We start from the raw sequence: 22,500 nt of genomic DNA, 5'->3' as shown, positions 1-22,500 counted from the left end.
CGACTCGCGGTTGCAGTTGGAACATCGGGCAACCAAGGCACTCGAGGTGTTGCTAACATGGGGGGAGCAGCACAAGATGGCTTTCAGCGCGGAAAAAACGACAATGACGCTGCTGAAAGGCAGGCTTGAGAGGAAACCGCTAGTTAAGATCGGAGAGAAGAACATAAAGTATGCCAGGGCCCAGAAGCACCTTGGAATCATCGTCGATGAGAGAAATGAATTCAAGGAGCACGTGACGCAGGTTGGAGGAAAGGCGTTCGACGCCTTTAGCAAGATCAGGCGGATTGTAAACTACAAGTGGGGGTTGGATTTCCGGACGCTAGTAATTTTATATAAAGGACTAGCAGAAGGGATCCTACTCTATGGAGCGTCGGTGTGGGCACACCGCACGGAGTTGGTCCACTACAGGAGGATACCTTTGAGCGTGCAACGACTGATCCTGTTGACGGTTATTCGCGGATACCGAACGATATCCGGGGATGCCGTCTGTGTCATTGCCGGAATCAAGCCGATTGATATAAAGGCCAGAGAGCGAAAAAAGATCAGAGAGCTGAGGAAGTCGGGTGCGTGTAATGATAGTGAAGCATTGAAGCGTAGAGAACGTTCCATCGAGGAAGAGGGATATGACGAATGGCAGGCCCGATGGAACGCGTCAACGAAGGGAAGATACACGTACTCGATATTCCCAGATGTCCGACAAAGGTGTGGTCGGCGGTGGCTCGTTGCAGACCATTATGTAACGCAGGCACTGTCCGGCCATGGAAACTTTAATGAGAAGTTATATGGTTTTGGCTTGGTTCCGAGTCCGAATTGTGTGCGGTGTGGACAGGTGGAATCAGCGGAACACGTGCTCCTTGAGTGTGAGGAATATGAAGAGGAAAGGCGGCAGTTCATGCGAGAACTAAGGCTTCTGAACGTGCGCTTCGAGCTCGCAGACGTGTGTAGCAACAAGGCCGCGTTTAGTTTATTTAGTAGGTATGTTAAGAAATTATTAATTAAGAAGGAAAACCAGATACTTTAGATCCGTGGGCGCGAGGGGCGCGATGACCGCAAGATATCCGAGAAAAACTAAAGAAGATATCCGAGTCGCGGTAAACCCTAGATTTAGAGTAAATTTTAGATAGAATAAGGCTTACTGAAAAATAATAGTCCTTAATCAAATAAATATGAACGAAAGATGGTAATATAAAAAGAAATAATACTGTATAGTATATATAATAATAGAAGAACGAAAGATGGAAAAAATTTTTTTAAAGAATAAAAGAAAAAGAAGAAAGAAAGAAGAATAAAAAGACCGAGCAATAAAAATTTAAGCGAGAAAATGAAAAGATAGTAGCATAGTTTAGTTTAGGCCCTAAAAAAAAAAAAAAAAAAAAAAAAAAAAAAAAAAAAAAAAAAAAAAAAAAAAAAAAAAAATTGTAAACGAGACGACACAGCGACAATTACGGAACGCGGAGAAGACAGAAGAAAAGAAGAAAGCGGCCAAGAAGAGATCGCGGAAAAGTCTTGAAAAAGAAGGCGAAATCGAGCGTCAGAAACGGCGTAAATATACCCGATGAGACCGGAGAATCGTAGCTGATACTTAGTATCAGAGGCGGTTTGAGGAAGGTTGAGGGGGGACATCTTTGCCCAGTGCCAAGTGCAGCGTTGTACGAATAAAAAGGTATGAGGGCTAATAGAGGACTGCCGACAAAAGCCAATGGCTTAGAAGCGGCAGGGGTGGAGGACTACCGGAGAAGTCCATGGTGGGAACCTCTATGCATCAATTAAAGATGTCCCTATCTACTCCATCAACGAGCTCCTCCGAGGACGAGGTAAGTGAGGCGATGGACACAGGGGCACCCACCCAGGTGCGGCCCTCCCCTGTAGTTGAGGCTTTTCGTAGTTCCAAGGGCAGACCTGGCAGTTCTGCCCCGTTGTCGAAGGTAGTCAAGGAGGACCTTGACTACCTAGTAGATTTCTTCTCACTTCCGGGCGGGTTCAGTTCCGGGCGCGAGGCCTTGTTTGCGGAGTACCGTCAGAAAAGGAACGAGTATTTTCATAGAATTAGGACTTCTAAAAGAGATTCCTGGCGCTCTTTTGTCCAAGAGCAGGGGAATAAAGACCCTTGGGGTGTTGTTTATCGAGTACTTGGACACAAGCGGAAAAAGGACAGTCTTCTGTCGGCTCTCTCGACCCAGGACGGCGTTGTTGTTGAGAAGGATCGGGTTCTATCTCTTCTGATGGACGATCTGCTCCCCGATGATACCGAGGTTGGTGAGACCTCGTATCACCGGAGAGTTCGAGCGGCGGTTGTTAGTTTCGCTACAGATTCTGTGTCTACGGAGATTACCGAGGCGGAAGTCCGCCAGGTAATCTGCAGCCTTGCCAGGAACAAAGCCCCCGGATATGATGGTATCACGGTGGAGCTTCTTGTTCGCACCCTGCCCGTAATTCTTGGCCCATTGACTAGGGTATTCAATAGGTGTTTGTTCGCCGGACATTTCCCGGCTTGTTGGAAGCGAGGTGTTTTAAAGTTGTTATTCAAGGGTGGCGACAAGGATCCCACCGTTACTTCTTCTTACCGTCCTCTGACGCTCTTACCAGTTGTTGGAAAAGTTTTCGAGAAGGTTCTTTACCTCCGCATCAATAGTAGGCTCACTTCGAATCGCATGCTGATGGACGACCAGTATGGCTTTAGACCCGGTAAAAGCACAGAGGATGCGATTATTAGGGTCCTGAATCTGGCTTCGGACAGCGAGTGCAAGTATGTACTCGGTGTCTTTTTGGACATATCCGGGGCATTTAATAACTTGTGGTGGCCCTCTGCCTTGTTTCAATTGCAGAAGCGTGGTTGCACGCAGGAAGAAATTAGTACTCTCTCGAGCTATTTCAGCGACAGAGCTGTCGTCCTTCGTGACGGCAGTTCGGAAGTAGGAAAGACCCTGTCTAAAGGATGTCCGCAGGGCAGTGTATTAGGTCCACTCGTCTGGACCATCGAGTTCGATTCTCTCATGCGGTTGCGCTTGCCTGGTGGCTGTCGTGTCGTGGCTTATGCCGACGATGGGCTGCTGCTGGTTGAGGGTAATTCGCGTGCTGAGATAGAGCTTAGAGCGGCACAGGCATGTAGGGTTTTGCGGTTGTGGAGTCTTCAGCATAAGATGGTTTTCAGTGCGGAGAAAACCACTATGATGTTTCTGAAGGGCCGTTTAGCTGCAACTCGCCATCCGCGGGTTGTGATGAACGGTCGTTCAATTAGGTATGTCACCCTTCAAAAGTATCTGGGTGTTATCCTTGATGAGAGGCTTCTCTTCAAGGAGCACCTCCAGTATGTGGCGAAGAAGGCAGTTGATGCTTTCTTCGGAGTCCGAAGAGTGGTCAATCCTGATTGGGGGTTGAATTTCCGTACCATGCGGATTCTTTATAAAGGCGTCTGTGAGGCCATTATGTTGTACGCTGCGCCCGTCTGGGCTCATCGTTTGCGGTACCAATGTTATAGGGACATTCTATTACGAGCCCAGCGTCTTCTTTTGTTAGCGGTTGTCGGTGGTTACAGGACTGTCTCGCGAGAGGCGGTAACTGTGATTGCAGGCATCAAACCTGCGGATATTTCGGCTACGGAACGTAGCCAGCGGTATGTTGCTAAGAAGGCTGGCCTTCTTACTACTGGGCGTATGCGTGAGATCGAAGACCAAGGTTTTGACTCTTGGCAAGATAGGTGGACTGCTTCTGTAACTGGTCGTTATACGCATGGTATATTCCCCGATGTTAGGGAGTTGCGAGCTATTAGCTGGGTATCCCCCAATCGGCATACCACTCAGTTCCTTTCAGGACATGGTGCATTTAGGGACAAATTGGCTAAGTTTAGGTTGGTTGATTCCGGCTTCTGTCCGGACTGTAGGGTCGATGAAACTGTGGACCATGTCCTCTACATATGTCCCCGGTACGAAGCTGAACGTACCAGAGTTAGTAGGGAGCTCGAGAGAGTAAACTCAGTTTTGGATCTACGAGTCAACTGGAGGACTCGTAGTGAATGGAAAATAGTTGCTGGCTTCCTTCGCTTCCTCGCCCTGAGCAGGACCGCCGAAGGAATTTAGTAGGTGTTAGGAACCTGGGTGGCTAGGGACCGCCTGGGCAGTTGACTGGCCGAAGGTAGGCGCTTAGGCAGCGTGCCTCGGTTAGAAGTATTGTGGTATGCATTGAATTAGGCTGTCGGCGGAGTTGCGGCCGTAGTCGGTGGGCCGGACTATTCTTGCCCGGCGGGTGCGGTTGCGCTCCGACGAGGGCGTTTTTGAGCCGAAATCACTGTTGTTGGGGCTTCTCTGGGTGCCGCTCCGGCGGTACGTAGGGGAGTCTCGGCGGCAATTACGAAGGATGGTGAATGTCACGCGGGACTCCGCGATGGCCTGTGCGGGGGTAGGTGTTAAATCTCCTCTCCCGGGCGGACCGGAGCGAAGTCAGATATTAACTCATTTTGAGTATTAAGCGGGGTTCTTAAGGGAACTAGGTCTAAATTTCGATGTACAAACTTTAGTGGGAAGTTTATAATGAGGTTGTTAGTGCGGATCTGAGACATTCAGAAAGTGGCTCTTTATAGTAGGATCTAGGCGCGGGGTCTTCTTTCCGCGGTTAGGTTTCCTAGCTTAGTTCTTGAGGGCGACGTGGTAGCTGCAGGTGTCCGTTGTCTTCATTCTGAAGGCATAAACACTTAAATCTATCTCGGGGTGAACTTTACCGATGTAGATGTCCCTCGGGGCATCTGCATCGGTGGCATCTCAGCGGGGCCTAGACTGAAAGCTATGTGGCAAAATCAGTTTGAGGGCGAGAAGAAGTCCTCCGTTAAAGCCACTACTGGCTAGGAACGGAGGGGGTGGTGTAGCGACCGGACACGCTACGTGGTGGGTTCTTCTCCCCTCGGGGGGGAATCGAGATGTCCCTATCTACTCCCCTAGGGGGGCGGATGCGGCCTTAATTGGTGGGACGGTAGTGCTCAACTTTTGCAGAGCACTAGCGGAGTTTTTTGTCGTGGCTGCATACGTCCTGGCGGACCTTGGTTGTAGGCTTGGGGGCCCGGGTTGTGTCGGTAAGTCGGCCTGCACACTTGTGTGTAGTGTGTCGCAGGAGGGGCACAACTCGCTAATACCGCCTTAAGTAGGGACAGCGGGAAGCGGTTGACGCTCGGGGCTGTAGAAATTCGTTTGGCTGCAGCCCCGTTAAAGCTCGTGGGGGAACTTTGGTAGCTGGGAAACCTTCTACCATTGCAATAGCATTTGGCTTACACCTCTTGAGAAGTTACTTGCCGGCGGGATTTTAAAAACACGCGATCTTGGTCGCCTGTCCGGCGACGGGCAGGAGATCTGAGTCCGGCTAAAAGCGGACGAACCCGAGGGGCCCTCTGTGTGTACAGACTGCCCCCCGGCGTAGAAGTGGGTCCCAATGGTGAGTGCTTGGATGGAGTTCCGGCACTACGACGGGTACTATGCACAGGTGCATCCCTGGCGGTTTATGCTGTGTGGGCAGCGGGGCGGGAAGAGAGTCGGTCAATGCAAGGAGTGTCGGTACGGGTACGGCCCTCGTAAAGACTTCGGTCAGAGGAGCTGGCGGTCGCTAGGCCGGCGGCGTCCAGGCGTCCTTCTCTCCCCTCTCATGGTTCGCGCTGTAACCTGGGAAGGAGCAGTTGCTGCCATGTCTGTGGTAATGAGCGGGGTAGCGGCTGGGAGTGCGCACTCAGATGGCGAGCTCTGCGTACACCGAACTTACCCGTCCTATTCCGGTAGGGGACCCTGTGATGTTAGGCGCGTGTACGGTGCACCCCTTTCAGGATAATATAGAGCCAGGTCTGACTTCTCTCGCATGCAGTCGTTAGGCTTTCCTTCAGTTTAGTGACCCCTCTCGGGTGGAAGTTCTAGAAGTGATTCGAAGACCGAAGCCCGAGAGTGGTAGGCTGGCGAGTATGCGGCGTCCGGGGGGATCTGTGAGGGGCCTATCCGCCCTAGAACAACCTCACTTACTCTCTGCGCACGCTTTCTAACTTCTCGAGCGTTCAAGGGCATATCATGAATAAGTCCTTTATTGTTTTTTGTTTTTCTCGCTCTTGAGAACTTATTTAAATTTACTGCTCTCCTAGCCTTGTATTTTATACTAGGCTAAAATCACGTTTTAAATCGACTCTCTCTTTTTCTTTTTCTTTTTAAGACAGCAAGGCATGGAGCCCAGTAATGTGAAGGAGGTTCGCTGCGACGTTCCCTTGGTCCGGCTGGAGGACGGACAGGTGGTAGCCCCGAATCCGAGCGGTTCGGGAGCAAGTGCGGCGCAGGGTGGACCGGCGTCCGGCACCCTGCCCGGTGGGAGTTCTTTGCCTCTGCACACGCAGAAGGCAAAGCTTGAGGATTTGTGCGCCAGCGTCTTTGTCCTGTTGGACAACGACAAGGCGCGCAAAGTGAACAAGGAGACGCTTGAGAAGGTGGATGGCGTCCTCCGCGGGATTCGTTGCCTGTTCGACGAGGTATGTCTCGAACAGGCCAGGTTGGTGGGCCTGAATGCAGGCCTACAGCAGGCGTCGACCGAGGTTGTCGGTGGGATCCGGGCTCTGTTTACAGAGCTCAAGGATTCTACTGTCGCCGAGGTCAACAAGGCGAGCGCGTCGTCCGTTCAGGGGGCGATGAAGGAGATGGCTGCGAGCCGCAAGGACACGGCTACGCCGTCCTTTGCGGACGTGGCCAGGAGGGCGCCACCTGCCATCCGGGGCAACAAAAATGTTCCCCCGGTGGTTCAAAAGCGCCCACCCAGGAGTAGTCCGGCAGTCCTCTTGTTCCCAGAAGAAGGGAGCAAGATGACGACGACCGAACTTGAGAAGAAGGCGAAGGAGGTCCTTCGCCCTGTGGTTAACGCCCTGCAAGTCAGGCGTGTTAAGCAGTTCACGGGTGGTGTCGTGCTTGAGGTGGCAAACAAGGCTCAAACGAGCCTTGTTATAGAACAGGAGTGGGCTAAGGCCGGCATTAAGGCCAAAGTCCCCTCGAAGAAAGGGCCGAGGGTGCTCATCTATGATGTGCCCCCGGAGGTAACTAAAAAGGACCTCCCGGCAGCGATACTGCGGCAGAACGCGCAGTTCCTGTCGGGGATCTCAGAGGAGGACTTCCGAAAGGAGTTCTCCGAGAGATTTCGTCGCCACAGTCGTGCGCGTGATGCGGACACTGTGGAAGTAGAGTGCTCCCCCAGACTTAGGGGCCTGCTTCGTGGTCGGGACCGATGGTTCATCGGTTTCGGCTGTTGCAGGATTGTGGATCATGTAGCTCCGCTACATTGTTTCAAGTGCTTTGCGTTTGGCCATGTGGCCAAGCGATGCGCTAGTGAGCCCCTTTGCCGCACATGCGGTAAAGCAGGCCATAAGATGTGGGATTGTAAGATCTCGCAGGAGAGCCAGCTGACGTGCCTGAACTGCACTCGAGCTGGCAAGTCTGGGGGCGACATCAAGCACGCCACCATCAGTGTGGACTGCCCGGTGAGACGGCGGGCCTACGCAAGGGAGTTGCAGCGGACTTCCTATGAGTAGGCTGAAGATAGGCCAGGTTAATGTAGCCCGTTCCAGGACTTCCCTGGATAACTGTGTGAGAGTCGCGGAGAGGCTAAAGCTGGACATTGTGCTCGTCCAGGAGCCTTATTGTATACGAAATCGGGTCCCAGGGCCGCGAGGGGCAAAATTTTTGCATGTGAGTGGGGCTGACCATATATGGGCGGCCACTTATGTCGTGAATCAGAGGTTAGGTGCACTCATGGTGTCGCAGCACTCCACTGCGCACTATGTTCTTACGGAGTTTAAAGTCGGGGTGGAGACAGTCTTCGTGTTTAACGTTTACTGTCAACACCGGGACCCTCCTGCCGTTTACATCGAAGCGGTTAGGTCGGTCTCTAGGGCGTATGAGGGAGCGAATTTGATTATTGGAGGTGACTTTAACGCACAGTCCGCACTGTGGTATGGCGATAGAGTCAACGAGAAAGGTAGGGCTTTTGAAGAAGCTTTTATAGAATCAGGCTTAACGGTCTTGAATCAGCCTTCTCGGTTTCATACGTTTGAAACCCTGATGGGCCAGGCAAATATTGATGTCACCCTCTGTAATGGGAACATCCTAAATAAAGTTGGGAACTGGTCAGTTTATCCTGAACAGTTCAGTGATCATCGACTGATCAGATTTGAAATTTTTCTGGGACCTGGTGAGAGAGCCGACCCCTCGTTTGAGGGAAGGCTCCTTACGCGTAAAGCCGATTGGAGGAAGTTCGACGAGCTCCTCCGGTCTACGGATTGGGACGACGGAGGGATAATGCCGAACTCAGTGACGCGAGTTCAGAGCCGCTTAATTGAAATTGCGGAGGCTTCGATGCCGCGAGCGACAGGGCCGGTGAAGTCCTATCCTTGGTGGTCCGGGGAACTGGACCGAATGCGAAAAAGGATGTACAAAGATCGGAGACGCTTCCAGCGTTGCCGCAACCCCGAGAGGCGGGCTGCACTGTTGGAGGCTTATAAGCTTAGCAGGCGCCGGTTTGTGAACACGGTGTTCACTAAGAAACGTGCCGCTTGGCACAAGTTTGTGATGGAGAATAGGGGTGATCCTTGGGGAGCGGTTTATAAAGTCGCGTTGAAGAAAAGAGTAAGCTCGGAGGTATCCACCACCCTTCGGACGGGTGATGGATTTACCACGGACGCGAGTAGTACTGCATCCTACGCGCTCCGTGCCTTGCTGCCGGCGGACGATGTAGAGTTGGACAATGCCTCCCATCGCGAGATACGAGCCGGAGCTCGGGATCTTGGGAGGTGTTCGGACCCTGTTGGGGATTGGAGTGAGTTGCAGGTTAAGACTGCCGTCTTTTCCCTGCCAAACAAGAAGGCGCCAGGTGTAGATGAAATTACGGGCGAATTGGTGAAGCGGGCGTGGGGCAGGCTGAAGGACCCCTTGGTTAGACTCTATAATGTGTGTCTGGCTCGGGGCGTCTTTCCGGTTGAATGGAAAGTTGGTGATCTCCGGCTGATTCTGAAGTCAGCTGACCTGGACAGAGCGGCCGTGAGATCTTATAGGCCAATTACGTTGCTTCCTGTGCTCGGGAAGGTCTTGGAGAAATTGATCTCGTTCCGCCTCGATGAGCTCTCCCAGGCTCGAGGGGGAATGAGCAATCGACAATTTGGTTTCACACGCGGTGTAGGGACAAGTGATGCGATTGACTTCGTAGTCAGTAAAGTTAGGGGTAGTAGGTGTAAAATGGTGCTGGGAATCAGCCTTGACATCAGAGGGGCGTTTGATAATGCCTGGTGGCCTTACATCCTTACGGGCCTGTTGGACCTGGGATGTCCCCGAGACATTTATGCTCTCATAGTGAGCTATTTTGAAGACAGGCGAGTCCAGCTAACGGTGGGCGGTCACACGCTGGAGCAGGAGCCGTCGAAGGGCTGCCCGCAGGGGTCTGTCCTCGGCCCTCTGTTTTGGAACCTTGTAATGAACAAGCTACTCACCTCGGACCTAGGTGAGGGCTGCACGTCCATTGCCTATGCGGACGACGTGTTTGTGATTGTGGAAGGAGAGAATAGAGTCCAGATTGAGACCAGGGCCTGCTCGGCCCTGGATGTCATCTCGGACTGGGGTAATCGGGCAAAATTACAGTTTTCGCCGGATAAAAGCAGGATTATTAGCCTCCGGGGCGCGAAGTCCCTTTCGGTGCGGAGGATTGTGACAATGGATGGCGTTCCCATCCCGTATGCGGAGAAAATTAAATACTTAGGCGTTTGGATTGGTGAGGAACTTAACCTCTACCATAATATTGAGTATTTGTGCGATAATGCGCTGCGTTCATTGATTAATTTGAAGAGCGTATGCAATCGGGAGTGGGGCCTGGGTGTCCGAGCATGTAAAATTATATATCGGGCGGTGTTTGAAGCTATTGTGACTTATGCGTGCCATGGCTGGGGCGGCCTAGTGTCGAAAAGGAAAGTTCGTGAGCGAGTACTGCGCACCCAGCGCCTTGCGTTGATAACAGTATGTAAGTCGTACAAGACGACATCTACTGCGGCTCTGCCTGTGCTGTCGGGGGTGATCCCTGCGGATCTCCTCATTGCCGAGCGGGCGGAGATATTTAGGCGGGTCAAAAATGGTGAGCGTAAGAGCGTAGTTCGGAAAGAACTCAGGGAGACTACGCTGCGTAGTTGGCAACAGCGGTGGGACAATGAGACGACGGGCAGAGTCACGTTTGACTTCTTCCCAAATGTTACAGAGCGGATGGGTTTGAAGTGGCAGGACTGGGATCATTTCACTTCCCAATTCCTGTCCGGGCACGGTAATTTTAACAAAAAGCTGTATGACCTCGGGCTCAAACAGAGCCCGCTCTGCAGAGAATGCGGTGTCGACGAGACGAGTTCCCACGTCTTGTTCGACTGCGGGAGATATGACGACATCCGCGCATCGGCGCGGGAGAAGTATAGAGACATCGGGGTGAATTTTGGACGGGCCCGCGATATGGTGGGCAGTAGGGCAGCGTGTAGGATATTCACTGAGTTCGCCCGCGAACTGGGTGTTCTCCGCAGTTGAAGGGGGTTAACCATGGCCTGTCTTCCTTAGTATTAAGTTAGGTTAAGGAACACTAATTATACATTTTATTAGTTTTAGAACTACTGCTGAAGCGAACAGGACACAGGACGAATCTTGGTGGACGACAGGTCGGGTTGCCACGTTGTGGAAGACTTCTGGGCCTGATGGCTGAGGTGGTATTATATACCCGAGCGGACTACACAACCATATACACGAACACATAAAACAACACATATCGGACTGGTCTGCTAGTCCGGTAGAACTCCAGTCCGCCTGGACAACACTACACTCTTCCCCAGGCCGAAACAACACATATAAAAACCAAAAAACCCATAAAAATTAAAAAACATACAAAACCCAAAAAAATAGATATACAATATAACACTAATCGGCCTGGTAACACAACTGACAATTTCTCTATCTACTTTCTTCTCTTTCTTTCTTCCTGTCTGGGACTCCGAAGCTATACGTGCTTGCTCTCGAGCGGGCTCGGCTAGTTAGGAGCCCCTGGGGAAGTTTTTCCAAGTCTCTGGTCATGCTGAGAGGTACCTCCACGTGGTCTCCGCTGGGCAACGGCGTCTCCCTTCTTAAAGTAAGGTTAGGGACTGTCTTTGTTTTGTGTGAGAAGGCCGACTACTTTCCTAGCCGGCCGAGTAAATGTAGAATCACTTAGTTTTGATGTGGCAAGCCTAGCTTGCATATTGCTTGAGACGACGGCTAAACTTTGATGAGGCATGGCTGGCGAATTGGTAGTGGCGTTCGCTGGATGGGGTGCAATACTCTTGGCCCAACGCGGGAGATGAGTTTCGTACTCAGGTGCCCGGGGGTCAGGAGTGCGCACCGGGTCGCAAGACATGTCCCTATCTACTATACTCTGGTCCCTTGTGCGTCTCAGAGTATCGCCGTGGTATATCTTATTGTTGGTTTCTTTTTGGCTGTCGGTCGAGTGTGTACCTTCCGACAGTATCGAGGTATTCCGATTTTAAGACTGTGCCACATTATAGCACAATTTGATTTTGACTCATCATTTGCAGCTTGGCTGCGGCGTGACTGGTGGAGCTTTGTGCGACGCGTACTCGCCTCATCGCGGCGAAAGGGTGGCAACGACTGCTGGTCGTTAGTCCCCGTGACAGAAAAGAGGCTTTGCCTTTTAGTCCTTCTGCGCTCTTGTAAGAGCGGGGGCCGTAATCTGTGGTTCATTGTCGTACGCTCAGTACTACAATCAATCGTTCCAGTAGCGGCGAAGAGGTACGTAGCGTGACAGGAGAACGTAAGGGTCTCCAGCTGCCCGTACTCGCTGCAGGCAGTCGTCACTTTGTGGGCTTGCCCAAATCAGTGGATAGGGAGACAGCGAGAATAGGGATTTGTCAGGCCGATAGGGGATCTTCGGTCATGGCAGATTTTCAGGTAGTTAAGAAGTCCAGGCGGAAGCGCAAGCCGGAACCCGTGCCGTCCTCCTCCTCGTCCAGCGACGAGTCGAGCGCGATGGACACGGGAGCACCCGTCCGGGCGAAGACGCCACCGGCAGTAGGTGATTTTCGTAAGGCAAGGGGCAGACCCGGCAGTTCTGCCCAGTTAGTTGAGGGGGTCCAGAAAGATCTGGATCGCCTCATAGAATTTCTCACGCTCCCGGGTGCCGTCAGCCCTGGGGCCAAGAAAGATATGCTGCCGCGGATGCTTCGGGTGAAGTCCGCGGTAGCAGCTTTGTCGGAGGGGTTCGAGTCCCTGGCCTCCAGGCCCAAGGAGGTCAGAGCTCCTGCTCCTAAAGTAGTTCAGGCCCCATCGGCGCAGCCCAGGCGCTACGCCGATGTTCTTAAAAACAAGCGGGAAGCTAGCAAGGTGGCTAGGAAACCCGAAGTACTCTTCATCAATAAGGCTGAGGGCTCGAAGACCACGAGCACCGAGTTGAAGCGCGACTTTCAGGTCGCTCTTCGTAGTGACCGAAAGGAGCTGCGAATACGAGACATCAAAGAGACCAGCAAGGGTCTTGTCGTGGTTGCAGATAACAAGGAGACTGTCCGAGTCATCACGGAGTCTCCGGCGGTCAAGAAGCTTGAGGTCAAGGTAGACCCCAAGCGACTGAGGAGGCCCAGAGTCATTGTTTATGACATAGAGCGTAGCCTGCCGGACGAGGAGGTTCTGTCTCTCATTCGAGAGCAGAATACCGACTTGGACGAGGCGACGTTCAAGCGTGAGTGTAGGTTGGTCTTCAAGACCGGGAAGCGTGATGCCCCGAAATATCACGGTGTGTTTGAGTTAGGTGCTGGTCTCTTCCAGAAGTTCGTGTCAGAGGGTCGTCTCTTTTTGGATTTCGCATCCTGCCGCGTTAAGGAATACCTTGACGTGCAGCGATGCTTCAAGTGTTGTCGTTACGGCCATAGGGCCAAGTTCTGTAGGTATGCGTCGGTCTGCGCGCACTGTGGTGGTGAGGGCCACAAGCGCGAAGACTGTCCGCTCAAGAAAGAGGCTCCGAGTTGTGTCAACTGTAAAAGGTTGCGCAAAAACTGTAGGCACTCAGTTTCCAGCAAGGAGTGCGGTTGTTATTTGAGAGCAGTTGAGATTTATTTCAACTCTCTTGATGGTTAGGTTCGGTCAGCTCAATGCCCAGGGTGCCTACGCGGTCCAAGTGGAATTAGGTGAAGTTGTCGAGCACCGGAGCCTCGATGTAGTCCTTCTTCAACACCCTTACATGGTTAGGGGTGATCTGCCAGGTTTTTCAGACTGGAATAAATTCTATGTAGGTGACAGTAAATCCGCCGTGCTGTGCAGGAAGTCATTAGACAGTGTCTTCATACGGCAGGCCTCTGACACGCATCATGTCGTTGTCAAGCTTGCTGTGGATGGTGTAGACTTGGTTGTTGTTAGCTCGTACTTTCAGTACAGGGATCCCACTGAACTTCATTTGGAAAGATGGGATAATATAATTAGGCTGGTAGCGGGCTATCCTATTCTTATAGGAGTTGATGCGAACGCCAAATCGCTTCTTTGGCACAGTGGGATCTCGGATAACAGCGGTGAACTTCTGGAAGGCTTCATTGCGCAGCATCGCTTCGATGTGTTTAATGTAGCCGGCGAGTTGCCAACCTTCGCCGGTGCAGTTGGATTGCGGGGGGCCTTTGGTGGCACCAATATTGATGTGACCATGGGTAAGGACATCCCTGGTAGGATCCTTAATTGGTCAGTAGTCGATGATTGCGAAAGCGATCATCGGCTGATAGTTTTCGATTGGCTGGGTAGGCTGCGCAATGTCTATAGGGCGGACGTTCCTGTTCAGCGGGGACGCTTCCTGCACAGGCGGGCGGATTGGCCCGAGTTTTCTCATAATTTAGCGGCCAAGATGCGGGCTTACACCCGCACCTTGGACGAAGTACCTTTAGACGACCTGGCAGAGTCCTTCTCCTCGGCGGTGGTTGAAGCCGCCGAGCGTTCCATCCCCCGTAGCACGGGTCGAGAGAGGGTAGCTGGTTGGTGGACTCGGGACTTAACTGCGGTAAAACAGGCTGTGGGCCGGCTCAGAAGAGCCGCACAGCGTGCGCGCGATCCTGATCGGCGTGCAGTCCTGTTTGCGGAGTACCGTCAGAAGAGGACCGAGTACTTCCATAGTATTAGGTCTTCCAAGCGGGATTCCTGGCGCTCTTTTGTCCAAGAGCAAGGGAATCGAGACCCCTGGGGTGTTGTGTATAGAGTTCTCGGACATAAGCGAAAAAAGGACATTCTTCTGTCGGCTCTCTCGACCCAAGACGGCGTTGTAATAGATAAAGATCGGGTCCTAACTCATCTAATGGACGATCTTCTTCCAGATGATACCGAGGTTGGTGAGACCTCGTATCATCGGCGAATCCGAAGGGAAGTTGTTGGTTTTCATTCAGAGGTTGTATCGGCTGAGATCACCGAAGCGGAGGTCCGCCACGTGATCTGCAGCCTAGCTAGGAATAAGGCCCCCGGATATGATAGTATCACGGTGGAACTCCTTGTTCGCACCCTGCCTGTCATAGTAGGTGTATTGACTAGGGTTTTTAATAGGTTGCTGTTTGCTGGGCACTTCCCAGCGTGCTGGAAACGAGGTATTTTGAAGCTGCTTTTCAAGGGTGGCGACAAGGAGCCCACCGTCAGCTCCTCCTACCGTCCTCTGACGCTCTTGCCTGTAGTTGGTAAAGTCTTCGAGAAGGTCCTGTACCTCCGCATAAATGCTAGGTTAACTTCTAACCATATGCTGATGGACGATCAGTATGGGTTCCGTCCCGGCAAGGGCACGGAGGACGCGATAATTAGGGTTATGAATTTGGCGTCAGGCAGCGAGTGCAAATATGTACTCGGTGTCTTCTTGGACATATCCGGGGCTTTCAACAACTTGTGGTGGCCCTCAGCCTTGTTCCAACTACAAAAGCGTGGTTGCACGCGAGACGAAATTAGAACTCTCTCGAGTTATTTCAGCAACAGAACAGTCGTTCTTCGTGACGGCAGTTCTGAAGTAGGAAAGACCCTGTCCAAAGGATGTCCACAGGGCAGTGTGTTAGGTCCACTCGTTTGGGTCGTCGAGTTCGATTCTCTCATGCGATTGCGGATGCCCGGCGGCTGTCGTATCGTGGCTTATGCCGACGATGGGCTGCTGCTGGTCGAGGGCAATTCGCGTGCCGAGATCGAGCTCAAGGCGACACAAGCATGTAGGGTTTTGCGGTTGTGGAGTCTTCAACATAAGATGGTCTTCAGCACTGAGAAGACCACTATGATGTTCTTGAAAGGCCGACTCGCTGCAACCCGTCATCCGCGGGTTGTAATGGGCGGCCTCCCAATTAGGTATGTCACAGTTCAAAAATATCTGGGTGTTATCCTTGATGAGAGACTTCTCTTCAAGGAGCACCTCCAGTTTGTGGCGAAGAAGGCTATAGACGCCTTCTTCGGCGTTCGTAGGGTGATCCATCCCGATTGGGGGTTGAATTACCGTACCATGCGTATTCTCTATAAAGGCGTCTGTGAGGCCATACTTTTGTACGCTGCGCCCGTCTGGGCTCATCGTTTGTGTTTTCAGTGCTATAGGGATATTCTCTTACGGGCCCAGAGACTTCTATTATTAGCGGTTGTCGGTGGTTACAGGACTGTCTCGCGAGAGGCAGTAACTGTGATCGCAGGCATCAAACCAGCGGATATTTCGGCTACAGAGCGTAGCCAGCGGTACATCTCAAAGAAGGCAGGTCTTCTTACCACCGGGCGTATGCGGGAAATTGAAGACCAAGGTTTTGACGCTTGGCAAGTTAGGTGGGCCGACTCTTTCACGGGTCGATATACGCATGGTATTTTTCCAGATGTTAGGGATTTGCGTGCTATTAGTTGGGTTTCCCCCAATCGGTATATAACTCAATTTCTTTCGGGACATGGTGCCTTTAGGAGTAGTTTGGCTAGGTTCAGGTTGGTCGATTCCGGGCTATGCCCGGAATGTGGAGTCGAGGACACAGCGGACCATGTCCTGTACATATGTCCCCGGTACGAGGCTGAACGTACCAGAGTTGGTAGGGAACTCGAGAGAGTGCACTCCTTTTTGGATCTGCGAGTCAACTGGAGGACTCGCAGTGAATGGACGATAGTGGCTAGCTTCCTGAAATCCCTTGCCCAGGGCAGGGCGGCAGAAGGGATTTAGGTTAGAAGCCCGGGCGGTTAGGTTCCGTCTGGACAGTTGATTGACCGAAGGTAGGCGCTTAGGCAGCGTGCCTCGGTAGATGTTTTTGGTGGTATGATATTAAATACGCTGTCGGCGGAGTTGCGGCCGTTGTCGGCGGGCGGGATTATTCTCGCCCGGTGGGTGCGGTCGCGCTCCGACGAGGGCATAAGTGAGCTAACGACGCTGTCGGCGGGGCCTCTCTGGGTACTACTTCGGTGGTATGTGGGGAGTCCTGGCGGCAGTCTACGAAAGATGGTGAATGTCACGCGGGACTCCGTGATGGCGCTGTGCGGGAGTAGGCGTTAAGTCTCCTCTCCCGGGCGGACCGGAGCGGAGTCAGATTAGAAACTCATTTTGAGTATTAAGCGGGGTTCTTAAGGGAACTAGGTCTAAATTTCGATGTACAAACTTTAGTGGGAAGTTTATTTATGAGGTTGTTAGTGCGGATCTGAGACATTCAGAAAGTGGCTCTTTTTAGTAGGATCTAGGCGCGGGGTCTTCTTTCCGCGGTTAGGTTTCCTAGCTTAGTTCTTGAGGGCGACGTGGTAGCTGCAGGTGTCCGTTGCCTTCATTCTGAAGGCATAAACACGTAAATCTATCTCGGGGTGAATTTTTACCGATGTAGATGTCCCTCGGGGCATCTGCATCGGTGGCATCTCAGCGGGGCCTAGACTGAAAGCTGTGTGGCACAATCAGTTTGAGGGCGAGAAGATGTCCTCCGTTAAAGCCACTACTGGCTAGGAACGGAGGGGGTGGTGTAGCGACCGGACACGCTACGAGGTGGGATCTTCTCCCCTCGGGGGGGAATCGAGATGTCCCTATCTACTCCCCCTAGGGGGCGGATGTGGCCTAAATTGGTGGGACGGTAGTGCTCAAATTTTCCGAGCACTACCGGAGAGTTTTTGGTCTTGGCTGCATACGTCCTGGCGGACCTTGGTTGTAGGCTTGGGGGCCCGGGTTGTGTCGATAAGTCGGCCTGCACACTTGTGTGTAGTGTGTCGCAGGAGGGGCACAACTCGCCAATACCGCCTTAAGTAAGGGACAGTGGGAAGCGGTAAACGCTCGGGGTTGCAGAAATTCGTTTGGCTGCAGCCCTGTTACAAGTACGCGGTGGAACTTTGGTAGCTGGGAAACCTTCTACCATTGCAATAGTAATGGTTTACACCTCTTGAAAAGTTACTTGCCGGCGGGATTTTAAAAACACGCAATCTTGGTCGTCTGTCCGGTGACGGGCAGGAGATCTGAGTCCGAGTGTAGGCGGACGAACCCGGGGGGCCCTCTGTGTGTACAGACTGCCCCTCGGCGTAGAAGTGGGTCCCAAAGGTGAGTGCTTGGATGGAGTTCCTGCACTACGACGGGTTTCATGCTCGGGTGTCCTCCTGGCGGTCTGTGCTGTGTGGGCAGCGGGGCGGGAAGAGAGCTGGCCACTGCAAGGAGTGTCGGTACGGGTACAGCCCTCGTAAAGACTTCGGTCAGAGGAGCTGGCGGTCGCTAGGCCGGCGGTGTCCAGGCGTCCTTCTCTCCCCATTCATGGGTCGCGCTGTAACCCGGGAGGGAGCAGTTGCTACCATGTCTTGCGGTAATGAGCGGGGTAGCGGCTGGGCATGCGCATTCAGATGGCGAGCTCTGCGTACGTCGGACTCACCCGTCCTATTCCGGTAGGGGGCCCCGAGATTTTGGGCGCGTGCACGGTGCACCTGTTTCAGGATAACATAGAGCCAGGTCTGACTTCTCTCGCATGCAGTCGTTAGGCTTTCCTTCAGTTTAGTGACCCCTCTCGGGTGACAGTCCCAGAAGAAATTCGAAGATTGGAGCCCGAGAGCGGTAGGCTGGCGAGTATGCGGCGTCCGGGGGGATCTGTGAGGGGCTTATCCGCCCTAGAACGACCTCACTTACTCCCTGCGCACGCTTTCTAATTTCACGACTGTTCAAGGGTACTAATATGAGTAGTACACCCTATATAGTTCTTGTTTGCTGGCCTTTGCTAACAAACATCTTATATATTTTACTTGTTTTTAACTTTTCCTTTTTCTACATATTAACGATGTCTAATACGGAATCTACGAGTGCGAGTGTGGCCCCTCTGGCGGGGCAAGCCGATGTTGTAGGAGGTGGGCCGGTAGCCGGCACCTCGTTGAGAAGCGTAGGGCCTCCCTTGCTCGCTGAGCGGGACAAGCTGGAGAGCCTCTGCGCGGAAGTGTTCGCCGCCTTGGACATGGACAAGGCGAGGAAGGTGAGCAAGGAGACCATGGGGAAGATCGATGGCTCCTTGCGCGCAATCAGGGTCTTGTTCGAGGACGTGCGCCTCGAACAAGCTAGGCTGGAGGGCCAGGTAACTGGCGCCCAGCAGGCCTCGAAGGAGACAGTGAGTGGCGTCCGGGCTCTGTTCACAGAGCTTAAGGCGGCAGTTGTGGCCGAAGTAACTTCGGCCAGTGCATCGTCCGTTACCGGGGCGATGCAGAAGGAGATAGTGACGATGCGGAGGGAGGCGAAACCGCCTTCCTTCGCTGAGGTCGCCAAGAAAGCGCCACCAGCGATCAGGGCGAATCGGAGCGTCCCTTCTGCTGTGCAGAAGAGGCCTCCCAGGGCGAGTCCGGCCGTCCTCTTGTTCCCCGAGGAGGGGAACAAGACTAAGATGACGACGGCGGATATTGAAAGGAAGGCCAAGGAAGTGCTTCGGCCGATCATAGGCACCCTGCAGGTGCGCCGGGTGAAACAGATCACCGGTGGAGTTGTCCTGGAGGTGGCAAACGGGGCTCAATCGAGCCTTGTTTTGAGCCAGGAGTGGGCCAAGGCTGGCATTAAAGCCAAGGCCCCAGTTAAGAAAGGTCCGAGGGTACTGTTCTATGACGTGCCGTCGGACGTGGATAAGAAGGACTTGCCGGCGACCCTGTGGAGACAAAATGCTCAATATCTTCAGGGCATCAGTGAGGAGGACTTCGTTAAGGAGTTCTCCGAGAGGTACCGTCGCCTCAGCCGTGCGCGCGACGCGTACACGGTTGAGGTGGAGTGCACGCCCCGCATGAGAGACCTCTTGCGCAGTCGGGACCGGTGGTTCATCGGCTTCGGCTGCTGCCGGGTTGTGGACCATGTGGCGCCTCTGCACTGTTTTAAGTGCTTCGCGTTTGGCCATGTGGCCAAACGCTGTTCGAGTGAGCCTCTCTGCCGCACTTGTGGTAAGGAGGGTCACAAGATGTGGGACTGTTCTGCTACGCAGGAGAGTCAGTTGACTTGCCTTAATTGTACCAGGGCCGGCAAGTCAGGCAAGGAGATCAAACACGCTACCATCAGCGTGGATTGCCCGGTGCGCAGGAGAGCCTACGCCAGGGAGCTGCACCGCACCTCCTATGAGTAGGCTGAAGATAGGCCAGGTGAACGTGGCCCGTTCCAGGACTTCCCTGGACAACTGCGTTAGGATCGCGGAGAAATTAAAATTAGACATCGTGTTGCTACAAGAGCCCTATTGTATACGGGGCCGGGTCCCAGGACCGCGAGGAGTCAAAATCCTACATTTGAGCGGAGCTGACCACGTATGGGCCGCCACCCTTGTGGCTAACCCAGGTCTAGGAGCTCTGGTGGTGTCACAGTTCTCGACTGCGCACTACGTCTGTAGTGAGATCAAAATTGGGAGGGAAAGCATCTTTGCTTTTAACATCTATTGCCAGTATCGCGAACAGCCAGGGAGATACATTGACGTGCTGCGGCTCATTGCTCGTACGTACGGCAATGCGAACCTTGTTATTGGAGGAGACTTGAACGCGCATTCGGCGCTGTGGTATAGTGATAGGGTAACCGTAAGAGGCAGGGCATATGAGGAAGCAATCATTGAGTCCGGGCTCAATGTGCTGAATCAGCCTTCTAGGTTTCGAACCTTCGAGACCTTGCGAGGTAGTGCCAACATAGATGTAACTTTGTGTAATAATGTAACGTTGGGCAAAATCAGTAACTGGAGGGTATATCCTGAACAGTTTAGTGATCATCGGATGATCATATTTGATTATTCCTTGGGACCTGGTGTGAGGGTCGCTCCCGCAGTTGAGGGACGGCTTCTCACTCGAAAAGCGGATTGGAGAAAATTTGATGAACTTTTGCGAGCCACTAATTGGGAAGAGGGCGGTATTCTCCCGAACTCGGTGTCGCGCATTCAGCAGCGGCTGATTGAGATAGCTGAGGCCTCGATGCCGCGTGCACGAGGGGCTGTGAAGTCCTTCGCCTGGTGGTCTAACGACTTAGACAGACTACGGCGAACAATGTATAAGGACCGAAAGCGGTTCCAGAGATGTAGGAACCCTGATAGGCGGGCTGTCCTCCTTGATGCATATAAAAATAGCAGGAGGAGATTTGTTAATAGTGTATATTCGAAGAAACGTGCGGCTTGGCACAAGTTTGTATCGGACAATAGTGGGGATCCATGGGGCGCAGTTTATCGGATTGTGATGAGTAGGAAAACTGACGCGGAAATATGTACTACCCTCCGGGAGGGTGAGGATTATACAGCAGATGCGAGTAGCACTACGTCCTACGCGCTTCGAGCCTTGCTGCCAGCGGACGCAGAGCTCACGGATGTGGATTACCATCGTGAGCTCAGGGTGGCGGTCCGAAATACGGATCGCTGCTCTGACCCTGTCGGGAATTGGAGTTTAGATGAGGTAAAACGGGCGGTCTTTGCCTTACCTAACAAGAAGGCCCCGGGAATAGACGGTATTACCGGTGAGCTCATAAAAAGGTCGTGGGGTAGATTGCGGGACCACTTGGTCCAGCTCTATAACAGTTGCCTGCATCGTGGTGTCTTTCCCACGGAGTGGAAGATAGGCGATCTAAGACTTATCCTTAAGTCTCTTGATCTGGACAGGGCTGTTGTTAAGTCATATCGACCGATAACGCTCCTCCCAGTGCTTGGAAAAGTACTTGAGCGACTGATCTCCAGCCGCCTCGATGAGCTCTTCCGGGCTCGAGGGGCGTTCAGTGATCGGCAATTTGGGTTTAGGCGTGGTGTTGGGACAGCGGACGCAATCAGCTTCGTTGTTACAAAAGTCCGGGATAGTCGAAGCAGGATGGTGCTCGGCATTAGTTTGGATATAAGGGGCGCGTTCGACAACGCCTGGTGGCCGTCTATTCTGGACGGCTTGCTGGGTGTTGGATGTCCGCGAGACATGTATGGGCTGATTGTGGACTACTTTCGTGGTAGGGAGGTCCGATTGACCATCGGGGGCGAAACTTTGGCTAAGGAGCCAACCAAGGGTTGTCCGCAGGGGTCTGTCCTCGGGCCGCTATTTTGGAACATTATAATTAATAAGTTGTTAACGTCGGACTTGGGCGAAGGATGCACGTGCATCGCGTACGCAGACGATATATTGCTGCTAGTTGAAGGCGATACGAGAGCCGAAATTGAGGCCAGGGCATGTGCTGCCCTAGATGTAGTCTCGAACTGGGGCCACGAGGCTAAGCTCCAGTTCTCACCCGAAAAAAGCAATTTGATTAGCCTAAAGAAAGCAAAATCCCTTTCGGTGCGACGGGTAGTTAAAATGGATGGCGTTGCGATTCCATACGCGACGAAAATTAAGTACTTAGGTATCTGGATTGGGGAGGAATCTAGCTTCTCCCTCAATGTAGAATATCTCTGTAATAACGCGGTTAGTTCCCTTGTGAAATTGAAGAGTGTGTGCAACAGAGAGTGGGGCCTGGGAGTCCGGGCGTGTCGGGTTATTTACCGTGCGGTATTTGAGGCGATTATAACATATGCATCGCATTGCTGGAGCGATTTGGCGGAAAAGAGAGTTTATCGCGAGAAACTTTTGCGAGCCCAGCGCCTCGCTCTCATCACCGTTTGCAAGTCGTACAAAACGACTTCGACGGCTGCGTTGCCAGTTCTTTCGGGGGTGATCCCGGCTGATCTGTTGGTTATTGAACGTGCGGAGGTCTATCGAAGAACTAAAAATGGAGATGATAAGCGCTTGGTTCGTACGGAACAGCGGGAGTTGACGCTGCAAAAGTGGCAGGCTCGCTGGGACGTTGCGAACACCGGTAGAGTAACATACGGTTTTTTCCCGAATGTAACTACAAGAATGAAGTTGAAGTGGCAGGATTGGGATCACTATACTTCCCAATTCCTGACCGGCCATGGAGACTTCAATAAGAAACTATTTGACCTCGGTTTAAAGGAGAGTCCGCTCTGCGACGAGTGCGGAGTTGATGAGTCTAGCGCTCATGTGCTATTTGACTGTCGTAAATATGATGTGGTGAGAGAATTCACCCGGAGGAAATATCGTGATATAAGGGTAAATTTTGGGCAGA

The 22,500-nt window shown here is 52.7% G+C and overlaps 2 long non-coding RNA genes across 2 annotated transcripts in view; one reads left to right on the top strand and one right to left on the bottom strand.

The window, feature by feature from the left end:
• LOC142334483 (uncharacterized) overlaps nucleotides 1-22,500 on the bottom strand; it is a 28,772-nt gene that overhangs the window by 4,044 nt on the left and 2,228 nt on the right. The window lies entirely within an intron of this gene.
• The window catches only part of LOC142334488 (uncharacterized), a 15,252-nt gene continuing 2,234 nt past the window's right edge, over nucleotides 9,483-22,500 (top strand). The window contains exon 1 of the long non-coding RNA XR_012758832.1: nucleotides 9,483-11,366. This is a non-coding gene — a long non-coding RNA (uncharacterized LOC142334488). The remainder of the gene's footprint in view (nucleotides 11,367-22,500) is intronic.

Source organism: Lycorma delicatula, chromosome 1 (genome assembly GCF_047948215.1).
Source record: "Lycorma delicatula isolate Av1 chromosome 1, ASM4794821v1, whole genome shotgun sequence".
Lineage (NCBI taxonomy): Eukaryota > Metazoa > Arthropoda > Insecta > Hemiptera > Fulgoridae > Lycorma > Lycorma delicatula.
The sequence above is the reverse complement of the archived record's forward strand: the minus strand, read 5'-3'. Positions and strand labels throughout refer to the sequence as shown.